This window comes from Drosophila novamexicana, unplaced genomic scaffold, assembly GCF_003285875.2.
Source record: "Drosophila novamexicana strain 15010-1031.04,08,12 unplaced genomic scaffold, DnovRS2.1 tig00004554-arrow-pilon, whole genome shotgun sequence".
Taxonomy (NCBI): Eukaryota; Metazoa; Arthropoda; class Insecta; order Diptera; family Drosophilidae; genus Drosophila; species Drosophila novamexicana.
In genome coordinates this window covers 3,536,996-3,560,778 of record NW_020825051.1, presented here as the reverse complement: position 1 = coordinate 3,560,778, position 23,783 = coordinate 3,536,996, and the positions used below count along the sequence as shown (strand labels likewise).

General features: G+C 42.9%; 1 long non-coding RNA gene across 3 annotated transcripts in view; it reads left to right on the top strand.

Moving 5' to 3' along the window:
* Window positions 1–23,783, top strand: part of LOC115769707 — a 193,849-nt gene that overhangs the window by 114,841 nt on the left and 55,225 nt on the right. The window lies entirely within an intron of this gene.

Sequence of the window (23,783 nt, the reverse complement as noted above, 5' to 3'; positions counted from 1 at the left end):
ACGCCCAATTCGAACGCCTAACTGGTTAGCCTCCGCTACCCCCCTCCCCCGCCCCACCCTCTCTCTCTCGCTCTCTGCCTGCACAAGCAGGCAATGCGCATCCATTGTAAATCCGCTAGGCCAAACGGCGGCGATGAGGAAGCATTTTGTTTAGCTTGTTGCCGATCTCTGGACGTGTGGGGACGCCTGCTATGACTGGCGGGGCTTTGGGTGGATAGGCGTGGGGAGGGGGGCAGGGAAGAGGGTTGGTCTCTCCTTTGCTTTTGTTAGCAACAAACAACAGTTTTTTCTGCTGCAGTTTCTCTTCTATTTATTATTGCCAATGCAATTGACTTATTGTTGTTGTTGCTGTTGTCGTCGTCGTTGTTGTTCTTCTTCTTCTGCTTCTCCCTCTTGTTGTTGTTGTTGCCATTTCATCGATCTGACGAGCAACAACGGTTCAGGCTGGCTTTTGGTGTTGCTTTGCTTTTGTTTCGGCTGCAGCATCTGACGATGTTGTCGACACAAATTGCCGCTAACCTTCATGCATTGACCTCCTTGTTTAGCCGAGCCAACACTCGACCTGTACTCCTCCCCTCCCCCACCCCACCCCACCCCACCCCATCACCAAACGCTGCCTATGTACATATATATAATAATAGCTCTAACTGGAGTTTCTGTGAGTGCGCCTGGCAATGTGTGTCTTGTGTCCATATATGTAGGGTACCTACGACTATATATAGATATCATTTAGTTTTCTCAGCTGTCACGCAAAATGTCAAAGTCAGTTCAGGTAAATTACGATTATGCTATGGTATCAATAGAGTTGTGATGCACACAAGACCTCGATTACTTAAATCAATTATGTCAGCCAGGTAAATGTGCAAAATCAAATTTCAAATGTTGATTTGTTCATAATTTGTGCTATCACCTTTTTGTTAAGAGAATAAAATAACTTTAACTTTTGGCATTTAAGAATTTTAGTGGCAGTAAACTGTCAAAACATGCGCTTAAATTAACAGATGTGATAATGTCAACACTTGGAGATTTATTCGATACATTTAAGAGAAATATTCGTACACCCTGTAAACATAAATATAAGTTAAGCGGGTGTATGGCTTTTGTAAAAGCGTTTGTCAGGGCTTATATTTATGTATACAAATATGAATTGACAGCTGCAGAGAAATATTATCAATTGTTCAAATACTTTTGCTATATCTCTTGTTTAGTACAGGGCATCAGTTAGTCGAGCACTCTCAGCGAATTTCTTGTTTACGTTTAGCGAAGTTTATTAATTAACAAGTGAGCAAATATGCAAATTTCGCATATGCCAAATGCGATTTGATGTTTGGTCGAAACAACTTTGAATATGTTTAGACTAATTCTCAAGGGGTGTCCAGAGGCGTCGGAGGGGGAGGGGTCGGCAGGCGAACAACAAGCCGTAGCAGAGGCAATCGCAACTTGTAGAAAATAGAAAATTATAACGCGTTGTTGCTGTCTGTCGATTGGTCTCTTCGTCTCTCTGTCTGCCCGTCTCTCTGACTGTCCGTTCATAAGCAAAACTGGCACACAGCAGCGTCCAAAACAAAAAGCAACAGAAACTGATGGAAGTGGAGGATGAAGAAGAAGAAGCAGAAATAAAAACTATTTACAGTTAGTTGATTGTACCCATTTCATTTGTGAGCTTTTGGATTGTTTTCCCCCACGAGCAGAGCGCAGACGAACAAAAGAAGCCAACGAACGCATTGCCGCTGTCTCCAAAAACAAAAAAAAAAAAAAAAAAATGAGAAAAAAAAAAAAAAAAACATAAGCACAGCAAGAAAACAACACAACAAGTTGTGTATATACAAAATGACTTTAGCTAAAATTCTTGGATCTTCAGCTGTAACTGTAGAGCGCTGCGTGGGCGCGGGGGCGGGGGCGGGGCGGGTGAGCTGCGCTGATGAAACCGAATTATGAACCAATTTACAAATTACCAGCGCACGCGGGACAGCCCCCGAGAACCAGAACCGCAAAGAGAACCAAAAGAGAAGCCACTTAGTCTGCCGGCTCGTCCCTACCTCCCTGCTTCCCTTCCTCCGTGCCTGCCTCCGTTTCTCAGAGCTTCGCGCTTGGAGTCTGGGTGTAGCGACCCGATCCGCAGCTGAGCCGCGCTTATTTTAGACTACGCCCCTTTCTAGGCGGGCCATTGACCAAATAACGAACCTCGAACCCGTTGCCGGATCCATTTGCACTTGCCGCGTTTATCGAGACTACGTTTATTTTTTTATTACTCTGTTTTACTGCGGCCGTGCGTCATGTGCTTGGCTCAATGGGTTTCGATCGCTCGGTTTAAGATAGAAAAGGCTTAAAGCTATTTTATCGACTATTAAGCAACCCTTTATTAGAAAGGTTACGTAAAGCTATAATTCTTAACGAAGTTCATATTAATTGAAAAGCTCGAAACTCTTACGAGGGGGTACATTAGTTTTATGCAAGTGCATGTAACAAGCATAATTATACAGAAACTTGATTATAAAGTATATATATAATCTAGTTAAGCATATGCCTTCTCCATCGCTCTCTCTTTCCCTATTATCGATAGCTGTTCCCAATTCTTAGCAATCGATATATATCGATAACAACGAATTTTATTTTTTTGCCATATCATATAGAGGAAAGTTCAAATGTATCTTGACACAAATCGGTGCTGTCTACAGGGTATCTCCCATTCGAGCATTCCTAACTAGCTCACTGTTACTTGCTTTCACTCAGTTTTAAGGCTACCCTTTTTAAAGCTGAATACAGGGTATTCTTTTACTGTCAAATATCAATCATACGCACCGTTTTATCAGAGTTTTATCTCTCGTTCATCTGGCAGATCGCTAATTTTCTGGTTAAGCTGCTGTTGCAGCTGCCTTTGCGGCATGTTATTCGCAGTTCCGCAGGAATTTCGAGCACATTTGAAAAATATCCCAACTTCAAGCTCTGGACCCTGCCCCAGGCCACGCCACTTGCTGTTCGAGTCTTTATTTACATTTGCTTAATGCTTTATTTATATGTATAACAAATGTATATATAACATATGTATTTATGTATCTGTATGTGTGTGTTGTGTGTGTGCTTGCAACTGTGGCGAGTTCTTGGAAATTGTGTTCTCTGCCTTTTCTCCACAACTGTTGGAAACGTTCCTCTGTTGCTCCGTTCGCCTCGCGAATTCAATTATAATGCCGCTCCGATTGGACTTCAATCCGGCTGCTGTTGAACTCTGCCGCGGACTCTACTTGCCTTGCCAGTACGTTCTGCACTTGGCTACCATTTCAAGTGTTATTAATTTGTGAAAGTTCAGCCACGCCCACAGGCGTACAACAGCAACAACAACAACATCGACACCGACACCGACAGCGACACCTGCTGTGACCGCGGTCTGCGCACTTTGCTCTGCGTTCGCCGACTCCGTGTCCAAAGTCAAATCGTTTTGTTTACTTAGCTGCCGCAGCAGCAGCAGCAGCAAAGTTGCCCCGTTCAGCTTGCAACCTGCCACATTTGAATTTCAAAACGAGCTGCGAGCCGCAAGCCGCGAGCTGCGAGTTGCGAGCTGCCGAATTCGTATATGAATACGATTTTGTCACGCTGATAAGCTAATTGGCTCCATCTCACGCTTTTATTATCGCTGAGCAGCGTCTCGAGGTGTTTGCCTGTCAATTTGCATTTTTGCCTGCGCCCCCCTTTAACCAGCTGCCCCACAAGTCTGTCAATCATAGCGCGCTGCATTGTGCAACATTTGAGCAATTACTCATCCGAATTTCCATCGAAAAGCATATCGGGCTTATCGCGCCCTCCGCTGATAAGGTTCAATTGCCGTGACTCAACATCTCGGTGAATATTCTGCGCAATTCACACATTATATTATTTTTGGGGCAAGCTTGTTGTTGTTGTTGTTGTTGTTGCGTTGCATAAGCCTGTGCCACAAACAAACAAACAAAACTTGTTTCGATTTTTGTTGCCCATTTGTTGTGCCTCATTTAATAATTTTTTTTTCTCCAAAATTAATTCGCTTAACAAAAACCAAATAGCAAAAGGCCCACGAAAAGTGTAGCTGTTGCCGTTGCGGCTGCTGCTGCTGCTGTTGCTTTGGTTTTTAGATGCCAAACAAAGATACAAAGGCGCAGATACTGATACAGCAGCACAGATACAGATGCACAGATACATGTGCGTGCCAGTCTGTCTGTCCGTCCGTCCTCCGTCTGTCCGTCTGTCACTCTGTCTGCGGCTCATTGCGCAGTTAATTTGTTCATGCGCTCAATGCGTCAATACAATTTGACTTTCACTTATTTTATGCGACCCATTGCAGCTAACCCCGCTACCCGCTCCCCACTTGCCCCCTCCACACTCTAACAGAGTTGAAGTCGGAGGACTATCAGCTTAAGACGGAGCCGGAGTTCGCATACAAGAGTCGTCAACTTGCCAGCTCATTATGCAATTGAGTGTGCAAATGTTTACAAATCAGACAGCTTCAGTTCCAAATGCAGTTGCGCACTTTCCCAGCACCGAAATTGTCTTTAAAATGTATCTTTATGACAAGGCAGAACCAAAACTTAATAATACAATCAATATTTAACGATTGTTCATATACCAGGCCATATCATAATAACATATCATAAGATATATTGAGCGAAGGTTGAGTTATCTTGAAGAGCAAATAAGTTTTCCCAGCGAAAACTCATTTTCCGACAGATCCCTCATATAGAGCTATATGATATGTCTTAAATGTATCTTTGACTTGATATTTGATTGATAGATTGACATTCATATCTAAATTGGAATGATATTTTATTGATAGATAACATTTATATCTTACCTTTTTCAATTGAGATTTTAAAATGATATGGTATTCGGAATTTAGAAGGTTTTGTAGATATATTAGGTGAAAAATGAGTTAGTTGTTCGATCGATTCTTCCTATGGAACTATATAATACATTCAAAATGTTTGTATTCAAGTCGTATGTTTCTAAATTTGTTTCCTTAAGAATTTAATATAGATAAACAAGTAACAGTTCAGGTCTGCCAAGTTAAAGATATTTGAAAGAACTTCAAGGTTAACAACTTGTTTCTGTCAACATAGCTGCTTGAGAATCTGTCTATCGCACTTTCTATTTCAAGTGATAAGCAAAAAGTATATGTATACATATTTGTGATACCTCAACTCTTGCAAATTCTTTCTGGGAGTTTCTGGGTTTTAACCACGCCAACTTCCCATTTTGATGTGGTTTTCGTATGCAGATTTGCAAATGTCAAGAGTTGCAGAGTTTGTTTTTTTTTATGCCAGCAACCAATTAATTCTAGTACCTAATTCAATAAGCAGCTCGGCTCAGCGCCCCAGCGAATGATTCAGCACTGTTTTTTTGTTTGCCGCAGATATTTAGCCTAAACAGTTGCGGCAGTTGCGGCGCAACCAGCTACAGATACAAACACAATCTTTCAGATACGATTTCTTTTAGGTTTCGGTTTTGGTTGCGGGTCGCAGTTGCTGCTGTCGCTGCTGCTGTTGTTGTTGTTGTTGTTGTTGTTGTTTGGCGCGCGCAATTGATGTTGTAACATAGCTACCACGAGTGCAACATTGCCCCCGTCCACCTCTGCCACCCTCCTCTCTGCGAGTCGCGGCAGCTGTGCAACCTCCTGCTCCTCTACACTCCCCCAAAATACACAAAATGTGTGACATAATCTGTGCAGCCTTCGATGGCAACAGCCACAACAGCAGCAGCAGCAACAGTGGAGCTCTTATTGTTGTTGTTGCTGGTGTTGTTGTTGTTGTTGGGGCTGCAGTTGCTCAGACTCAGTCATTCAATAAGTCAGTCAGAGTCAGCGCCGAACGGTTCAATGAACCGACGCCGCGTCGCTTTGCCTTTATGTACAATAACCAAAAACAACGCATCGAACAACAGCAGCAGCAACAACAACACGAACAACAACATGAACAACTTAAATATTTTGCTGCCGAATATGTTACAAATTTTGCGCAGCGTTTGTTAGTTTTTGCTCCATGGCGATTCGAGCTTCGACTTGGACACAGACTCGGACTCGAGCTCGAGCTCGAGCTCAAGCTCGGACTCGGATTCGGACTCAAGCTCGATCTTGGCGTGCGACTCCGGTTGCGACTCTCTTGCGGCGGTGGCTGTGAAATCACTTACTGGTTTTTATGCGACCGGCAACAACAACAACAACATCTGCAAATTTGTTGCCCTCGTGTTGCTCATTTGGCAGCTTCGCACCTTCGCGAGTCGACAGCGCGCGGCCCATTGTCAAATTGGGGACAATTTCAGCAATATTCGAATAAGGCTTAAAAAAGGCAAAAACTACTCAGTATTTCGAGTGAGTAATGGCTTGAATAATGCCAAAGTTATTTGGGATAAGCTGCACATTGAATTATGCATAAATAATGCACACAGATCAATTATAGATTTAAGACTAACAATTCAAATATTTAATGCCACAAATGGCTTTGAGTTTTCATGCTCATCTATTATAAATGTGTCCAACAAGTTTTATATATATATATATATATATATATATATATATATATATATATATATTTATATATATTCGTGAGCAGTATCAATAGGTGATTTCTAATAGATATGTTGCAGATAGTATATACATAAGTCTGATTTGATTACCTTAGTTTCAGTTCTTGACCATATCTAAGCCTCATATTAAGCAGAGTATTTAAGCTTCGACGTTGCCATTTGTTTCCCATCAATGTTGTCTTAAGCAAAGGCCATATTGTGTTGATAGTTACCAAGTATAAGCCAGGCTATATGATACTAACAATAGATCGTAAACGTATTACAGTCCAAGTTTTTGCTGTTGAACAGTGCGCAGAAAAAAACATTGAGACGTCTGTTGATCAACGTCTTTTTGAATCTTATTGACTTTTAAGTGTTGTCTCAATAATTGTTTTACAATAAACCCAATGTCGGGCCAATCTTGAATGCAGCAATCATAATTATAAAATTTGCCTCGAGTCAGTTTCAAGCGGTTGTTTGATCGCTTTTCACACTTTTGTTTATGGAAAAACTAATCCAAGTCGCGGCAATATCAACGTGGTTGTTTTTGTTGTCGTTGTTGTTGTTGTTGTTGTAGATTGAAAAACATTTCAAAATAATTGTTGAGAAATTCGTCTGGCCAGCAGAGTTGATCGAATGCATTGTGCTGTGAAGCAGGGCTGGAGTGAGGCGCACAGACAGCAATTACCAGTCATACACTGAAAGAAATCGCCATAAGTTAAAAATATTTTCAATATCAGAAAGTTATTCTCAGTAAACATTCTCATAATAGGAAGAAATTTAGAACCCTTTCGTTTGTCATATTAAGCTCGTTTTTTCAAAATTTGTAAAGCACACATTTATTTATTTTTTTGAGTGTAGCCGGGACGAGCAGCAGCAGCAGCTGATGGCTCTCACCTCTGTCGGTGGCCCTGTGCCCCGCCTCTGACTCAGTTGTTGCCCCCGACCGCCCGCTCGTCTGCTCGTCTGCTCGGCCGCTTAATGACCCTATTTTAATTTCAAGACTCTCTTGTCCATCGCACTTTGCGGAATTTACATTATACGCCGCATACGCACACATTTCTACATATTTCTTCAGTTGTTTGGCTTTTGAAAAGCCGCCGACAGGCGACGTTGACTTTTGGACGCTAATATGACGACGATCTTGGCCTTTGGGGTGCCAGCAGCGAGCGGCAGCCACAACATCAATAACAAGTGTGCTCTAGTCAAGAGTGCACGACTAGGGGATACCCTGTAACCAACGCAAAGCTACGCTACGGACGTGCAGGATTCCTTCTATACATACAAGCACACACCCAAGCACCTACTTCTTCTCCTTTCTCTTTCCTATTGATAAGTTCTCGGGGGATTGGGGGCATGTATCCAAAATGGGAAATACTCTGCATCTGTGTATAGAATATCTGAACACACAGCACATGTTTAGTGCATCTAGCTCCTATAATCCTCAAGCTATGCTAAGAAAACCCATTCACCAAATCGATATTATGAAATGGAACGAGATGTCGATCAGCACAAACTCAGCCCGTTGTCTTGATAAGGTCTACATAAATGGTATGCCTTCTCCTGCCTGTAGCATACCTTTTCCTAAAAACACTAGACCCTTTTTCCACATTTGCAGGGTATATAAACAGCAGCAGCAACAACAACAACTCGGGCAGCCTGAAACTTAAGACAATGGAAATTCATTTGTTGTTGTGGCTTCTGGCAAGGTTGTTGCGTTGTTTCGTTTCTCTTATGCTGAGAAATTAGCTGCTTCAGTTATTATTTTTATCGTTGTTGCTGCTTAAGTTGTTGTTGCTGTTGTTGTTGCTGCTGCTGGACAGGCGTATCTATTTGCGATCGTCACTCGCCCTGGCACTTCATGTTCAGCTTTCAGCTTGTCGCTTGTTTTTTCTGTTTTTGCATCCGCTTCCGCAGAGCTTCTTCTGCTTCTCAGCAGAAACAACAGCAACAACAGCAACAACAACAACAGCAGCAACGGCAATTATTGTATTAGCAACAAAAATGTTGCTGCTGGCCTGGCTGGGGCGTTTTCTTCAGTTTGACCTCAAAACTAAAAGAGTTGAACAAATATTTAATCTAATGTGAAAATCGCTGAAGCGTCTTAAACATTGACTTTGTTTTAATTCACGCCAGCCAGTCGCTGATAATGACGACGACGACAACATTTCGACTTGCTGTCAGACTTTTGGGAATCGAAAATTGACTTAAAGCGTCTGCGTTGGGGTTGGGTGGCGGGCTGCGGGAAGCAAATGGGAAAATTCCAAGCTACTCTCCATTGTGCGGCGTGCAATGAATGACACTGGCTGATCGAGGCACTCACACGTTTCAGCTGGTAAGCCTATCACAAAATGATAGTTTAGGGCGAATAAACAATGATTTACATACTTTGTCAGAAAGTGAACTGTGGTATATTGGCTTGGTGCAATGTACGATCGACCGCCTCTGGAAACTAGGAGAAGATTCCGAGTCTAATAAAGTGTTAAGATCTTATGGCTATGCGTGGGTGCAGACGTGATCATACGAATATATATGCCCCAGACACAGTTTGAAGACCTTTGTCTTTGGCTTACAGTTTTGAAGCTATTTTCCCTCAATCCCAAACCGATTTTATCAACGTACACGTGCACTATAAACAAAGTATTGTCAAGTCGTTGTCTCCCTCCAGCAAAGGTTCTACTTAAAATCTCCCAATTTGCAATACTTTAACGTCAGCTCAATTTTCAGCTAGTGTCATTCGTGTAAGGTGAACTATTTAAAGCTGTTCTACATTGCCGACTTCTGCTCAGGCTTCTAGCAGCCGCTCACACGGCAAAATTAGGGAAGTATATATATATATATATATGTATATATATAAATATATATGCATATATAAATAATGCCCATTTGTCGTCAGTCAGACACAAGTGTGGAACTTTCCGGATCATGAGCATTCCGATTCCAATTTCGAACTTGCACATAAATCACAATCATGCATACCAAAACTGGCCAGCAAATGTCTCGCGAAAAAACACAATAAAAAAATTAACCAAAATAATATAAAACAAAACGAAATGCTATATACGGCACGCCGAAGATTTAATACACTTTAAGGCATAAGGCTTACGCTTGTGCTAATATGTTAGGGTAAAAATAAAGCTTGTATTTGCTGAGATTCAGATATGTTGTAAATCGACCGATTATTCCTATAGAAAGATATAGTTAATCAAATGTTAACATAGGAATTGGAATAAGATAGAAGTTGTATATGCTGAGTTTGGCCGAAATATCTCGAATAGTTTTTCATACAAGATCTTGATTTCCGAGTGATCCTCTATGATATAGTGCTCAGATCCTGCCTATTCACATATATGCACATATATGCCTGCATTAAAGAGACTTGGCTAGAACATCCGGCTCTTGATATTGATTCGAGTATAGTTATATATAGTTCATCAACCCAGAGGAATGTCTTCTCTTCGTTATGAATTTCTTCCAAAAATTCCTTCCGTGAGAAGGGTATTCAAATAACAATAATGAGAATGCCAAACGCGAAGATGGCAACGTTTTGTGACAGTTTCGTGTTTCGATTACTCATACGCATAAATATTTTTGCATCGGCCGATAATCAGTCGGTCCGCCGAGGGGGCGGGACAAGGGCAGGGGCTGCGGCTGCTGCAACGGCGAGTTATGAGCTGCATGATTGCCCGGCTTGCCCGGCTGACGGTCACATGATGTGATCCGCCTTGGAACGTGTGTCTGATCACGAGCCCGAGGCTTATTTCATCATCCTCATCGCTAGATTATTTGAGTGCAATTCTTCCAAGATGTGTGGTCGGTGGGTGGTTGGTGGGCTGGCTGGTGTTTTGGGCACTGCGCCTAGCATCTGCGCAATTTTAATAAATATTTACATTTGCTGCAAACCAATTTGCGCAATTTGAGCAACTGCTTTGCGGTGCCACAGGCTCTGAGTGCGGCTGCGGCTGCTGCTGGTGGAGGCGGCGGCAGTCAACAAAACTGTGCGAAATATTTAACAACAATAGACGCGGGTTGCTCGAGAATTTAAAGAGTTTGAGAAAATTGAAAACGGAATTTGGTGCACTTCAATAGCAGAAGCCAGGCCTGCAAGCTCAACTATAATTTGGCTGGTTTTACATATTTATGAAACCAGGTTTTGGTTTGTTCTATTTTATATGAAGGAATTGAAATTGTTATATAAGTATTTAATATGTAAATATTATGATTATTTTGTCTACGAAACTGAATTGTTTCATTTCTCAAAAACTTAACTGACTCTTAAACCTGTCTTTTTCGATGGCTTGAAAATTTCAATAATAAAGCCGGGCAACGACGGTTTATTTCATTACGTTTCTTTTAAGTGTACTTTTCAGAAAACTAAACGTAAAAGCTAGAAAAGTTGTGAACAAATTAGAAAAATATTCGAAAAGCTAGTTTGAACTACAAATAATTTGTTTATAGAACTTGATTAGGTTCAAGCTTAGTCTTGGCTTTGTTTTGGACAACTGGTTCGGTTCAAGTTAACATTTTAAATGCAGCTCGAACTGTATGCAGCCCTGGCATTATTAGCTCTCAGTTCTATTTAAACTGTTTGGTCAACCCTCGCATGCATGCATCTATTTGTTATTGTCATCGCTTTGATTTGGCGCGCGCTGCTCATTTCGCTTGCAATTTATGACATTTATAAGGTTGTGAACGGGATATGGGGGAGGGGAGGGTGGGAGGGGGCGTATGCATTGCAAAATTGCTCGTCTATTAAATGTTGTTGCCTGCTCGGTTGCTGTCAATGCTAAATGCAGCTACTTAAGGCGAAACTCGGCCTCGGAACTGGCATCGGCCTCGGCACACGTGGCAGCTGCCTGTGACTCAGGCCACCCCCCACCCCCCGCAGCAGCGGCCCCTATCCCCTATACCCACCCCGAGCTGGCTGCCCTCGAACAGTGCTCATGTGACAAGCAGATGTGCCGATTAACAGATAAGTTTCAATTCGCGCAGCTCCAGATTCAGATCCAGATCCATTTCCATTGACATCTTGTGAGTGTTGGGGGATAGTCGACTAGTCGAGTATGGGTCTATATTTATCAATGGCTGGCTGTATGGCATACCAAAATTGGAGCAATAAAAGCAAAGCGGCAGCCCGCAGTTGCCCCGGCGAACGGGGCCCCCGAAATAGTCAAGAATGCGACTAAATTTAGGCGAGAGAAAAACCAAAGCACCAAAGAACTCTTCAAGTTTACAACGTATCGAAACTTGGCAGCATCGGGAGGGGAGGCAGGGACTGCGGGGGCAGGGAGAGGCATAGAAACACGCACTTACACATGTTCCAGACAAATGGGAGATGCCAGCGAGAGCGAGAGAGAGAGCGAGAGAGAGAGAGAGAGGGGGTCGACCGAGGGTGAGACAATGTTGGGGAAACTTCTCGACTGCTCAACTTGTGTGCACTTCTCCTCACTTCTCGAGTGCGTATTAATAAAAGAAAGTGCAATGAATTCCCAAATATGTTAAATTGTCTACCAAACAAAGAAACGAATCGCAACGTGTAGCACGGAGCGGGGGCAAGCCGAGGCGACGGCCCCAACATGTGTGCAACAGATACGCGCATGGAAATGGAAGCGGGCCGACACTGAAATCTGTTTTTGAAAGAAGGGAGGGGACGGGGATAGGATGGGGGCGGGAGAGTCAGTCTGTTGCTGCTGCCGTTGCTGTTGGGGGTGATGCAGTTGCTCCGGTCTGGCCCGGTCGCGCATTCAACAATGCCCGTAATTAAAATTGAAGTGGAGGCACTAAATTTAACAGCCCTCAATGAGCCGAGAGCAGGGTGAAGGGAGGAGGCAGGAGTGAGACGCAGACGTAGACGGAGGCTGTGGCTGTTCCTCTTGATATTATTATTGCTAATGTTGTTGTTGTTGTTGCTGTTGTTGCTGCTGTTATCGTTGAGGCCAATGCTTGCCACAAGTCGCACGAGTCCATTTGCCCAGCATTGTGGGGCAAGCAGAGGGTGCGCATCAAGCGAGGGTGCACTGTACACAAATAGAGCGCGAGCGAGAATCAAATTTAATAATATGCGCCTACAGAAACTATTTAAGAGTAGCCAGCTAAATGTGAACTTGGGTCTGCTCCGACTCCATGATAAATGGATGGGCATTAAGCATTATGAAATATCCAGGCATCACAAATAAAACACAAACTTTAAGCTGCAGAGAATTTATTTCATATAGTTTGTTAATTAATATAGTATTATAATTTAGAGTATCATTTAAGGTTTATTATTTCTGCTATTGATAAATATTTATGAATTAAGAGCTGAGCGGTAGGATCGCTTTCTTGGTTCTAGCTTCGACTTTTAACTTTATGTAGTTATATAGTTAGATATTTATTGTTCTATCCAAGCATCGAAGTATTCTCTGCTTTTTAATATGGAACTGAATCTATATGCATTTAGGTTTTATATTAATCTAGGAAAAGCGAAATCATCTAAGATATATCTATTTATCCTAATCGCTCTATATAAAACTGTTTGTCCCGATTGACTGATTAACTGACCGACTGACTGACTGAATAGCTGATTGACTGATTGATTGACTGATTAACTAATTGAGAAATTGATCAACCAACAATTTTAGCTGCAGTTACATTATGTAATGAAGGTGCTCGCTTAGACGGGGTTTTGGGTAATTCCACCCGAAATTGTGGGAAAATCGTGTAAATCGGTTATGTGAAACTATTTTTACCATCCGATTGGCCTTAAACTTAAAAGATTTTTGTGAAAATGTATTAAATACTTTTGTCCCAAATTCTATTTATCTTACAAATATTAATTTAACAAAATATCAATTTCATTAAAGATATAGATATTAAACAGTCTGCAGTCGCTTAAAATGATCTTGAATGTTTCTTATCATTCAATTCCCAGCTAGAAATATCAACAACAGAGATTGTTGTCATTATATATATTTATCTACAGCTTTTAGACAAATTGCCATTCTTATTATTCATTAGCATATTCGTTTCATTTTGCGCTGCCAATTTTCTCTATACGCCTGAGAACTTTATAAACTTTTCGTTTTTTTTTTTTAATTTTTGTAAATCCCTCGGGTTCCGCCTCAAGGTCATTTATCGGGTGGTCGACTGCATAAATATGCATGCTTATAAGTAAGTATTATTACACGTATGCTTATCTCAAGAAATAGCCGCCCCGGCACTCGCATTCACATTCACGCCTACGAGAATGAGTGCTAGTTGAAGTGAATAAGCGTGAGTGCGAGAGTGAGTGTGAGTGCGAGCAGTACAAGACCTATTCGTAAATAGTTCATTGCTCCGCTTAGAGCCTGACTTTGGTGCGGGGTGGAGTTGGGGAAGTGGTTGCTGAGAGGGGAATAGGAGGGAGGGAGGAAAGACTACGAGACGACTACGAGACGCATTCACATTCACATTCACATTCACACACTCACATTCACACACGCGCCTCGATGAGTGCAGTTCATAAATCTTGGCCCTTTGTACTTGGCTGCTCGGCTTCGAGTTTGTTTGAGTTGTTGTTGTTGCTGCTGCTGAAGTTGTTCTCATTCTAGTTGTTGTTGTTCTTCTTCTTCTTCTTCTTCTCGTTGTTGTTGTTGTTGCTGTTGCTGCTTCTGTTGTACATTGTTTCACTTGGCGCACAAGTAACAGACTTTTATCTACAATTTTTATTATGACTATTTTAATATTAAACTAATGAATGCGTCGCGGCCACGCCGACTGTGACTGAGCCCCCGACACGCCCCCACCCCCTGGGCCCGCCCTTGTCGAAACACTTGCTATGCGGTGCGACTTCGCGCCCTCCAAGATACATTTATAGAGCTGTTGACGACCCTTTCGAAATTACAGACCATTGCTAATTTATGCGCCTTTGTATGATTTTCAACTACTCTTCCTTTTTCTTTCTCTACCCGTTCACCAAGCGAAAACGAGTATATTAGTTGCTTAACAGAATACCACTTCATTAACTTTAGCTGGCAGCTTATTTTGACTGTGAGCGAGTATAATGCAGTCGGTTACAGCCGATGGCAAAGTTCTTACTTACCCTTTTTTCTGTTTATCGGTCCAGTCGTGGGTCCATCCTTTGCTCATGGCCCAAAACCAATTAACTCAATTGGGGTCAGGCAAATTGGGCTAGAACTCAGACAGTGGGCGTGCCACATCGCATAATGTGCACATATTGTTGAATGTCACGAATATGAATTTGATTGTGTTCATCTAATCTAAAAATACAGCAAAGAATCAAATGGAAAATATCTTTAAGTCTGTTTAAGGCTTGTGTCTAGAGTATTTGCTGTTCGTTGCAGCGATAATTATGCTACCCTGTAATTACGCTTGTTTGCATTTCAAAAAAAAAACGAAGAAGTTAATAAAACAATTAAAACGTGCAAAATGCTATTAAGAAAAGCTGCTGGCATAGAAATTGTTAAGGCGGCTGAGCACTGGGTAAAATAGTTCAATTGAGTGCATTGAGAGCTGGGGCAGGTGAGAAACCACCGTGAGAGAGGGCGAGAGAGGGAGAGAGAGTGGCAGGCTGAGGGGAGTTCCCCGCAGCTGTTGTCGCTGCCAGTTTGTGTTCAGTCGCTTAAAATTTACCCAGACAACGTCAAATCTTGTGCTTGACTTTCAGGCTGTCAGTTGTTAACCTGGCTAAGAAGTTAGCCTGCCCCCCAACCCCCTTCGTGCCCGTACCATCACACCGTCACACTCCTGGGACCGTTTTCTTTTCTTGCTCCAGTGAATTTTTCTGCTGCCTTGGCTCTGGCAGCTTCGACTTGGACTTGGGCCTGCTTTTCACCTGTCCATCGTGTGGAAATCATGTGAAAACATGTGGCCGCCAGTCAGCCAGTCAGTCAGCCAGGCAGTCAACTAGTCAGCTAGTCAGCTAGTCAGTCAGGCATTCATTTAGCCAAGTTTCAGCAACAGCAACAACAACAACAATGGGAGCAACAAATTAAAGTAATTTCCTACCGCAACGTTTTCAAACTTCATTTTATATTTTTTTTGTGTAATTTTTTGCTTAGCATTTCTTCAAACGCTGCGAGTAACGTTTCATTTTATTTTCCTTTTAGTTTGTTTTTCATCGCGTTAATTGCGACTTTTCATATGCCAAGTGCATTGTACAAACAATCAACCCAAATCTGAAGCTGTATCTGAAGCTAAATCTGAAGCTGAATCTAAATCCAATTCCAAATGGCCAAAGACAACAGCTGTGAATGTAGCTTTTACCGCTCGTCAGCTTTTTTTGATTGTTTTTTAGCTTCTTTTTGTTTTTTGAGCAATTGTTTTAATTAGCCTCGCCGCGAATTCATGTGACGCGCAAAATGCGACAGCTTTGGGTAGATCTTTGGTGGCGTCATCTTTGGCTTCACTCTGGAGCTGCAGCTGCTTGTCGGAGCAAATGGTGTCAGAGTCTCACGTCGAGTCGACAAGGCGGCGCAAGTATCTCACAGATACATTTGCTCATAAGCATCAATAATGCGCTCTAATGGAAATTGTTGACTTTGTCAACGTTTTTCATCTTTATTTCTTTTTTGTTATGCGTCAGTCAGGCAGAGTGAAGGGTGGAGGGTGGCGGGTGGAGGGAGGGTGTGGCCGGCAACGCCACTTGACTGACATTTATCGCTGGTTTGGGCCGCTGTTGCAACAGAGTCGCCGCCGCCTGCTGCTGGTGTCAGAGACGGCAGCGGCGTTCAACGTTTTGGAAAATTTAGCACAAGGTTGCAACAGCCAGCAAAATGAGCAATTGTGGCAACAACAACAAAAACGCCAAAGCTGCTGCAACGTCAATAGCTGAAGTTGTTGCTGCTGTTGTTGTTGTTGCTGTTGCATTCAAATTGCTGCCGCTGCTGCTGCTGGTTGTTGTTGTTGTTGTTGTCGCTGTCATTGCCCAAAATTGTAAATAAATAAATACTTAATTATGTTGTTTGGCCGCGCCGCTTTTGGTTATCCAAAGAACAGGCTAAGCACAACAACAACAACACATTGCGCATACGCCACGTTGACCAAGTGTTGTGAGAATCAATCTGTGGCCAAAGCAACAGCCCAAGTGTGTGTACACAATTTCACTTAATTGACTTCCAAGCAAGACATTTCCAAATATCACGTATACGACATGTGCGCAGCCGAAGCGAGAGTAAAACAAATTGCGGCTGTCAACAGCCAAAAGTTAGTTCCAAGCAACTGCGATTATGACTAGTAAAAGCCAAGTTAAGCGCTCAATATAATTGAGCAGAGATCACTGCTGCAGTTGCAGTTGCAATCGACCACAAATTGAGGCAAGTGATCTGTCCAGATACTGTCAGCATATCAATGCAAAGCACTTTGCCGCGCTGACTAAGCAAATTGTTAATTATCTCAACAGATCTCTGTCGTTCGATATCGTTTTGAAATGTATGGAAATCGATGCAGTTTTTAGTGGATATCAAGAGGTGTGACAGATCAGGTATATATCTGATAAAATATTTTATAGGTGTTAATATACATAGATATAAGCTAATAGTTCGACCTGAAAAAAGACACAAGTTTCCACATGAATAGTAAGTCAACTTAGTAGCCTAGCATTTGAACCAGCATCCTTCTTGACAACTCGTCTACTGAGCTGCTTACGGAGAATAGAAGTGGCAGAGAAATAGAGTGAAGAAAGTATTATCAATTTCATAAGAAGCAACCCATCCTGCTCCTGCTGCACACAAAAGAGGCGCTGGCTGGGCTGCAATCTAAGTCCAAGTAGGCAGCTTAAAGTTGCCCCATCGGCAATCTTTTCAGCTCAATTTCATGATGCTTTCCCCGCACACATCTCTGACTTGGGTGCGAACTGTTGGGATAAGTTCTAGCAGGAACTCAATCAGCACTTTCGCAGTTATGAAACGAGGCGGCACAAGTAGACGGACCGGAGGGGGTGTTGGATGCGCAGCTCAGACAGTTGCAGCCACTCCAGCCGAGCCACCCACGGACCACAGCATCCGTGAGTACAGCAGATAGCCCAGCTGAGGGGCAGGTGGGCAGGTGGGCAGCGGGTGGTAAGCGCTGTAAGCGCAGAACAAACTGCAAAAACGAAACAAAAACTGCGACGAAGCTAAAGCCAACGACCGCAAACTTGCAGCAGCGCGCTCCAAAAATGCAGCAGCCAAACAAACCACTCGACTGGGTATATGCCACATGCCACCAGCCGCCACCCGCCAACCGCGCCCCACCAGGCCATCCCGGCTATTGCCACGAACCGGAAGTAAAACGCAAATGCGAAGGTTGCTTGGCTGCTGCTGTTGCTGTTGCTGCTGCTGCTGCTGCCGCCGTTGCCGTTGCTGCATCTGCATCTGCGGCGCTCGAAGCAGCAGGGCAGCAGCAGCAACTGCAGGTCGATTTGCAATCTGCTGCTGCTGCTGCTGCTGCGTCTCAGTCTCTCTGCATTCTCGACTGGGCTGCCTGCCTGCCTGCTAGGTAGGTGGCAGGTTCTTGGCTGCCGACAGATGTTGCTTGTCGTCATTGTTGCAATCAAAATGGCGCTTACAAACCTCATCCCCCCCCCCCCCCCTCCCCCAGTCTTTATTACGCTCTGTCTAAATATAAGCAGAGCTCAGGTCTTGCTCAGCATTTTCAATAAGTTGTCGCTGGTCGCACTACAAATTTGCCTGGCCCCAAAAATAAACGCAGCCCAGCCTCGCATCGCAGTCGCAGTCGCAGTCGCAGAGCTCAGAACATTTCCAGCACACATCGAGCATTCGGCATACATGCACATACACACACACACACACACACACATGCATATGAGAATACGCTGGGCTTCCGTTTCTGAACGCCTGTTCGAATTTTAAGCTATTTTTATTGAAAATGAGCGATATTCTCAGTGCCCCAAAAACATGCGACACAAAGCCGCTGAGAGCGACAGATGGCAAGAGCTAAGTGGCGAGAGCGCAACAGTGAATGACAAAGATTGAGTGGGAGAGGCACGCAAGCAAAGAGAGAGAAAGAGGGAGAGAGAGAGAGATGAACATGTGTGTGTGTGTCTGTTGCCATGTAAAACTGTGTTAAGTGCATGCTGTGTGTGTGGACTGGGCAACGGCTCAGCTCCATTGGGGGTTGCAATTGATGTGATGCACAGGCAGCCAACAATGATGGCTTCATTGTCAGTGCTCCGGCTTGACGCCACCCGACGACACCCACCAACTACCCGCATACCCCCCCCCCCCCCCCCCCCCCCCCCCACCACCAACACAATTGTCCACCCACTCAACGAGTGACAAATGGCCACAACGAAACATGATTACTCTTCACTATTTCTGTGATGACTTTTAAAGAGTTTAAGGCACAGTGAGTTTTTGTTTTGATTACTGAATTATCTGTAATATTCGATTAACGAGGATTCGGACTAAAATACTAGTATTTTCTAAACCGAGGGCAACAGTTGACAGTTCACGGATTGAACCTGACTTACAGTGTGGTCTTATTTTCTAATTTTCAATATAAGTCCAAGTTTAACGCGAACATTTTTCATTTCATGTGTGTTTCAATGTCAATTAAAAAATGTATATTTCGAAATTGAAAAGAAAGGATATTGAAATTCCGATCCCTTAAATAATCCTGTACTTCATGTCTTTGCTTTCATTTTATTTTGCTGCTCAAACTGATGTCAATTCCATGGTATCGTAAAAATATTGTAGGGTATAAACAAGCGCATTTTGCGTTTTATTCTCGCACAAAGTGCAATCAACACTGCACACACTACCCGGCTTCCAGTTCTTCCGCCTTCCCCTACCCTCTGCTCTAGCTCTAGGCAGAGCACTCTTCTCATCTCTCTTCTAACCTCTCTATTCCCGTCTCCGCCTCCTCTCATTTCCTCATCTGTCCCTGTTCAGTCTTTGACTCTCTTGTTTTTCATATTTTGTCATATTATTCTTTATATTCTTTTTATATGCAAAAAGCAAACAGAAACTGCGCTTATTTTGCACCTCTCCCCCGTCCCCGCCTTGCCCACATGTGCGCCGGCAGAACCCATTAGAGGCGAGCTTTAAGCATGTTAGAGCTGGCGAGCCGGGAGAAGGGGACGCGTAAGGGCGCAGCAAGTGGCAGGCGGCGCATCGCTTTCAAGCTGCCAAGTGCCAGCTATGGGCATGGCTATAGTTATGACTACAACTATGAATATGGCTCTGGCTCTGGCTCTGGCTCTTGGCTGTTGACTGTTGGCTGCGACTGCATTTCGCCTCATTTCGATTCATTTGCGCTCTCCGAGCTCACATCTCGCTGGCTGTGTTCTAAGCGCTGCCTCGCCGTCTCGCCGCATCTCCTCTTCGCCGCTTCGCTGCCTCGCTCCTGTCGCTTTTGTGCTCTGTAGTTTTGTTAGTGTGTGTGCTCGTGTGTGTGTGTGTGTGTGCTTTCCATGTCTTCTTTAGCTCCTCCATTTCCAGTTCTGTGCCTCTGTCGCTGCTGCTGCCTCTGCCGCTGCCTGTCTCTGTTCTCTGTTGGTTTTCGCACATTTCGCCCATTGTGTATATTTGGCAAGTTGTGCGCACTCAGCCTCTGTCAACGAGTCCGACTCGCTGCTGTGTACCCTGCGCCCGGCCGAGTCCGAGTCCGCAGTCCGAGCAGCTGCCGCTGCCGCTGCTGCTGAGTGGAGTGCTCTCTGCCGTTTGCTGTGCGCCTGTTCTGAAACGACTCAAACTGAGAGAGAGATAAAAGCATCTTGTGCTAGATGATGCTTCTGTGTTGATAAGACCCAGGCCCCGCCGCAGCTCGGTCTCTGTCTCGTATGTGCGTGTGCGTGTGCCTGTGTATGTGTGTGTGTGTGTGTGTGTGTGTGTGTGTGTGTGCATATCTGTGACTTTTGCGTGAAAATTGAGCACAATTTCTAGATGCACACAAAAGCATTGCATGAGTACAAATACAACTGCTATTTTAAAGCTCTCACACACACGCACACACTTACACTCGAACCGACGCCTGAGGTTAAGTTGGACTTCAGTTCTCTGCTCTGTTTGATTTGAGTGAGTTATGAAGTTGCAATCGCGTTGCGTGGGCGTCTCAGACTTGGCTCCAGTTGTCAGTTTGCGCTCTTTAAGCGGCGATTTATTGTTGTACTTACCTGTGGCAGAGAGACTGCAGCTCTTCCAAAACTGGGCGACACATTGTGCTGCTATCGGTGAAGAGTTTCTATTATTGGGGCGTGGAAAAATGCGTTTACCGTTAGCTTTATGGCCACGGCCATAAAAAACCCAAATGCGATATAGACGGCAGCTTTGAAATGCTTTTCATATATATCTAGCTGTAAATGCAACTGCCACACACGAGCCCAATAGATGCACGCAGACGGCCAACAGATACAAATGCGTGGATACAGCTCAAATGTAAATGCATTCTTGTGCACTCATCAGTCGTTCAATCTCATTATGAGCTCCATCATTACGATCTCAATGATTATGATATAGATGATATGGATGATATTGTTGTTGTTGCTGTTGTTCCCCTTAATGCAGGTCAATGCTGCCGTTGGTTGCCCATTTAATACACTCAGCAAAATACCCATCGAATTGAATTGAATTGAATTAAGTTTTGTCTATTTACAATTATTATATTTTTATTTATTTTTATAGTTATATAATTACTTGTGTATAGTAAAGAGGGTATTACCCGTATTTGCCTAGGCCAGGCTTTTTCCATTAAATAGAAAGCTATTCGGAAATAATTGAAAATTCGATCGGATAGGGAAAATAAGAACTCCTAAGTTGACTTTTGATCCCCAATGTTCTAGCTAGAATAGTAAGCTTCTGTAAAACATGTGTTAATTGAATTTTTGCGAAGATTTTTAAAGATGAGTATGAGACTGATTAAGTGAAAGCAAGAACCTTGTGCATACACGCGCTTTCCACTTACTTTCCACAGCTTAGGGTGGAATTATGTATCAGATCTTATATCAACTAAGTACATTTAAAATGTCAGCTTTAAGTTCAGTTAGTCAGGCACAATAGTTTTAAAAAAAAGTTCTTTAGAAATTCTTGCCAAAAATATTCGCTTAATTGCAAATTCTTACAGTGTACTGCAGTTTAGCTGTCCTTTGACATATGCCAATTGATTGGGCAATTTGCATGCACCGATTACAGATTTAGATGCTGTGGCACTTTCACTTGGCCAGCAACTTGCAACTGCAACTGCAACTGAAGCTTCATGCAGGCAGGCCATATTTGCTCTAGTCATAAATTATGCCTAATTATGCGGCATCTTGGCCAAGATTGGCCAGCTCCTGAGCGCAGAGAGCACTATGCAATTTGTCCACACGGCCTACCCATGTGGGTTTTGGGGCAGCAGCTTATGGCCCAAAGCGGGCAGATCTTAGCTGTGGCTGCAGTCGCAGTTGCCGCAGTTGCAGTTGCAGTTGCTGCGGCTGCTGTGTGTGGCAGGCGGGGGCGCCAGGGTGAGCATTACGAAATTTTTGCAACTAAATTTGTGTCTACTTTCATTTTTTGTTTGTTTTTTTGTTATTTTTTTCTGCTGTGGACCATGGCTTATAATTGTTACCTAGGCTCGGCTGCATTTAATGGCCGCATCTCGAAATTAGCCGCAACTTTCAACTGCGGCAAAAGAAAGTTGATTTTTTTGGGCCAACAAAATGGCCAAAACTTGCAGTTGTTGCCGTTGTTGTTGTTGATGTTGTTGTTGTTGCTGGGCATTTCAAGGTCATTTGGCAGGGCAAACAATAGTAAATTGTAAATTGCCGTCGCAGTCGTCCCAGTCGTCCCACTTGTCTGGCATTCCATGAATTTTTGTTCACTTTGTGTTCAACTTAATTAAAAGGCAAACAAAACGCAACCTCACACACAAGAACTGATAAAAAATGCTTTTATCAGCAGAACGAACAAAAAATAAAAATACAAAAAAACAGAAATATACAAAATAAAGCAACTAAGAGCGCTCTAGTCGGGAGTGCACGACTAGCTAATACCCTGTACCTAGAACGAAGTTGCCGATACAGGCATTCCAGCTTTCTAATACGATTGTGCTTCTTTTTCTGTTCGCTTCATGCTATACGAATTTAATTCTTGAGTAACTTCGGTGTTTATTGTCCGATCTTTACGAAAATTTCGGAGAATTTATATGTGTATAAACACCAAAGCCTAAGACTACACCTCTCTCTTGGTAGGAAACAGAAGAAACAGAAGAAGAAAAGCTAAAAAGTATTCTAGATCTGTATATACTTTACAATACTATGTTTACCAGGTTTGTTGTCCATAAGTTCCTTAGTTATAGTCAAATAAAATATCGATATTTATCGATTTCTGGGAAACGGGACAAATTATCGATGTTTGGTAGCAAACTAGATCTGGATGAGCACATTCCAAGTTTTACATCTCTAGCTTTTATCTCTAGATGAACTCGGCAAGAAGTCTGCTGAGCAAGGATGTAAATGTACTTTGTGATATCAAAGATGTCTCCTTTCACCTTTTTCATTATACCCTTTTACATATTTCCAAGGGTATAAAAACACTGTCGAGGCACTAACCACGATAATTATACAAAACATGTGGCTCGTTTTTGTGTTGTATTGTGTGCCTGGCCACAAGACTTGGGAGCGAAACCCCAAAGTTACCTACGAATACAATTGATAAGCATTTAGAATAGATACACGAATATACGACTAGCTAGTGATTGCTGGCAAGAGGAAGCATCACACACACGCGCACACACTCGTGCGTGCGAGTGTACATATTTAATTTCCAAGCAAAAGTTTTAGATACATTTCAATGAAATTAACAACTGCTCGCAGTTTCTGGAAGTTCAGATAAAATTCAAGAATTTTTTAGGGCTCGAGAGAAATACGCAGCGTTTGCCATTTAATTTAAATTCTTATCAGATTAAACGCAGATAAAAACCAAAATTGATAACCTTTTAAATAATAATGTGAACGATCTTTATGTTTATATTCCTGTCAGGCCCAAAGGCTTATCAATTTCCAGCGTTTATCTCTGTCTCGACGCGCTTGCGAAAGCCTGGCAAACAAATATAAATGTTGGCAATCATTTGCCTAATTATAATTCATTTTATGATCACGAATATTTGCTTTCATTTAATGGCGTGCCATAAAAAACAATGCACTAACCCTCAAGAATGAATAGACGCTGGGCTGAGAATGCCCGGTTTAAGTATGGAAGCGCATGCTCAACTACTGCATAAACCAAAGCCCTTCTATTAACCCCTTGAGGTTGACTTAAGATACAGATTGATACTCGATTAATGTAGAGAACTGTTGTTCCGAC